Source organism: Nicotiana sylvestris, chromosome 2 (genome assembly GCF_000393655.2).
Source record: "Nicotiana sylvestris chromosome 2, ASM39365v2, whole genome shotgun sequence".
NCBI classification, from domain to species: Eukaryota; Viridiplantae; Streptophyta; class Magnoliopsida; order Solanales; family Solanaceae; genus Nicotiana; species Nicotiana sylvestris.
Window position 1 is genome coordinate 3,010,948 of NC_091058.1, and position 3,379 is coordinate 3,014,326.

The 3,379-nt window shown below is 36.9% G+C and overlaps 1 long non-coding RNA gene across 1 annotated transcript; it reads right to left on the reverse strand.

The window, feature by feature from the left end:
- Window positions 1–668: 668 nt before the first annotated feature.
- LOC104219600 (uncharacterized) lies at window positions 669–2,989 on the reverse strand. The gene is made up of 2 exons (XR_709311.2): window positions 1,230–2,989; window positions 669–1,135 (listed from the first exon to the last, which is right to left on the reverse strand). It is a non-coding gene; the product is annotated as an uncharacterized lncRNA (long non-coding RNA).
- Between the last annotated feature and the right edge of the window lie 390 nt (window positions 2,990–3,379).

Below are 3,379 nucleotides of genomic sequence, written 5' to 3' on the forward strand. Positions count from 1 at the left end.
AGAATTAGTGATTTGTAAAGAACCCTAGAACTTTCCTTGTAATTTAGGGGTTGCCTCTGTTTCATATAAGGCTTTACGCCCTTTTTGCTCTGCGTTAGTAAGTGTTCTGTTTTGAAATTGTTTAATCCCCTTTTCACAGCCTTTTATGGCTGAGGCCCTCACGCCTTTACCTGCCAAGAGCCCTTTATGGGCTTAAGGCTCATGTGGCTTTTTTTTCTTTTGCTTTCTTTCTTCTTCTTTTATTGTTTTGACTTAACAAGTATTTAATTATTCCTATTTTTAATAATTAATAATATTAAAACTATTTATATTTTCCTAATTGTATATCCAATTATTTATATATATATATATATCACTATAAGCAAGATAACAATAATAGTAATAATAATAATTTAGCTCTATAATTAGCGTTTCTCGAAACTTTTATAAATTTGAGGAGTGTTACAACAATTACCAAATTCCACACCTCCATTAGCATCTAGTCCGCTCAAAATACTAAGGTTTTTGCTAATGCGAAAGAATCTAATCGAAGGTGGGTGCTGCTGAAATTTACAACATAAATTTGAATTTAGTTTCCATCAACATCAGCATAAAAAAATTTAGTTTTCGAGTTTATAGGAATTGACAAGAGCGAATTGTGTAGCTTAGGCAGTAGAACATAAACCTCATTCCAAAACATAAAACATAAATTAAACCTTAACCATATCAGTTATACATAAACCTTGTTTGAACATAGGTTACATAATCACTTAAATATGTCAAATACACCTAAACTTTGGTTGATCTTAAGTTAGCTATTTCATCATCCAAGCACACATAAACCCAACGAAGCAACACCGTACCATAGCAATGACATTCCATTTTTTCTGATTACTTTCCTTCACAAACACTAAACCTCAATCAATTTTTTCCTTAGAAACATCATCGTCTCCTTTAACATCATCTAATTCCTTGAAATCTTTAACTTTTGCAACATCCCCTACTCTAAGACGCTTTCAATCTCGACAACCTTCATTAGCAAAAGATTCTTTTCTAGTCTAAGAGCTTCATTTTCATTCTTTAAGTTACTGATCAGTGATATAACTCTAAGAGGAAGTTCATCATCTACCCATTCCCAAAACTTACATTTCTGTCCCTGCGCAACAATTAGAATAAAATTATCGACAATTTTCATCTGCTGGCATTATTAACCTAAGCAAAGATACACAAACAATTCTTATAAAATTTACCTTAGGCATTGAACACTTGTTAAATCGTCTACCGACATTATTTGGAGTCCAAGCAGTGAATTGGCTAGCAGCAACTCCACAACAGCATTTCCTTCTCGAACCATATGATGAACTCGAAGATCCCTGACTTATATTTTGAGAATTGAATGGTGAAAGATGGTAGGAATACTTCGTCCAGATTTGCACCGGAATTAGCACCAGCTCTATGAGTTCCTTGTTGAGACTGAGAAGAAAAGCTGATTTGAGAAGAAAAGGGTAGGGTTAATTAAGAGAGGGGTAATGTTTTACGGGTTGGGTTAATGGGTTGGGTTGGGCATTAAAATAAAATGATTATGTGTATATTAATTTCTACATGTTATATTTTGAGTGAATAACTTATTTACTGTGGCAACCGTTTAAAACAAAGAATATCCAAGCCAATAGTGTAACGACAAGGTTGGTGATGGGCCAAACTTTTAACAGGGTTATATATAGACCTTGTCCTAAGTATCGGGGGCTATTTGGGCCTTTTCCGAAGAAATATTACCGGTTAGCGTGGAGCTGCAGCGGAACCAAGATAAGACTCAGGATTCCATAACTAGGGCATGATGTACTACAGCTAGCACCCAGAATACACTCGTACATCCCATCCAACTTAGCCATATCATTCTTACTCAGCGGTATCTCCTTCCCAGGAGTCGGCGGCTCCGTCTTCCTCTTCAACCAAGGCTCAATAGGCTTGTACTGATTATAAAATATAGTCATATTCACAACCAGATCCTTAATGACAAACATATGTGGCAATGGCCTCTCCAGACCCACTTGTGGGATTATACTGGGTCGTTGTTGTTGTTGTTGGCGTAATCGTCGATTCAGCACCCGAATCGATCTTAGTCAAACAAGCAAGTCCATTACAACCATCAATATTCATAGCACAGGACCTACAGATCCCTTCTCTACTGGATCTACGAAACGTAAGTGATGGGTCGATTTCGTTTTTGATTTTGATTAAAGCATCTAAAACCATTGGGCCACATTATTTCAGATCGATTTTGTATTCCTTGAGCTCGGGTTTACCTGGGTTGTCTGGACTCCATCGGTAATTTGAAATGACTTAATGTTTGGCTGCTGCTTGGATTCTGATTGATGGGCTTTGGCCTCCGATGCGTGGGCTCGGGCGACAACTAGCTTCGCCGCCGGCGATGAGTGGACCCTAGAAATCGCTCGTCGGATTAAACCGGTCGCCATAATTTCCTAGTAACGTGGTTGGCTCGTGTCGTGGATTATTTACTTTTCGCTTTTCAGTAGGGTCAACGACATCCTTTTGATCAAAGGAGAGATATTTGAGGACTATATGGTAACAAAAATAGGTTATTATGCTAGGAAAAAAATGAGAAAACTCAGAAATCACCTGAACATTTGATCGTGGGATGACGATGAAGCGGTGCGGATGCGGGTTTAAATACATGCAGGGCAGTGCGGGTTTAAATACATGTAGGTGCGAGGCGGCCGGGTCGGGTCAAAATAAAAAAAGTTAAAAACTGTGCAGGTACTGTGGGTGCAGGTTTAAAAACTTCATTGAAGAAGGAAACTCAATTTTCTGCCTCAATAAAAATAAAATTGATTCCACGTAATATATTGAAGCAAAGTAAAGTTTCATGTTATTTGAGCCAAATGCTTGCACGTCATATTGTTCTGATAATGTAATATCCAAAAATTACATATCAAGACCACTTTCCAGAGGATTAGACAAGTGACTTATTTATACATTCCAGTGGCTTAAGAATTATTCCAGTGATTAGCTTGAATAATATATATTCTATTATCAAATATAAAAAATTAAAAAGTAAAGCGTTATTATCATATCAAAGCTTTTGTTAAGTAACTTTTATTACAAATGTGCAAGATATAACTCTTAAGTATCTTATCTTCTTCTTTCCTTAGCTGAAGCCTCCTGTAATCTTTAAAATTAATAAAAAATATGAATAGATATAAATGTATAAAAAAATTCCAGATAAAAGATTAAAAAATAAATAAACTAACAAAATGAAGGGAAAAAAAGTTAAGCGGTGCGGGCGGAGCGGGTGGATGCGGGTGTGGATGCGGAGCAGGTGAACGCGGGTGCATTTGCTATGCGGGGCGGGGTGGGGCGGAGCGAGTTGAAATTTTGT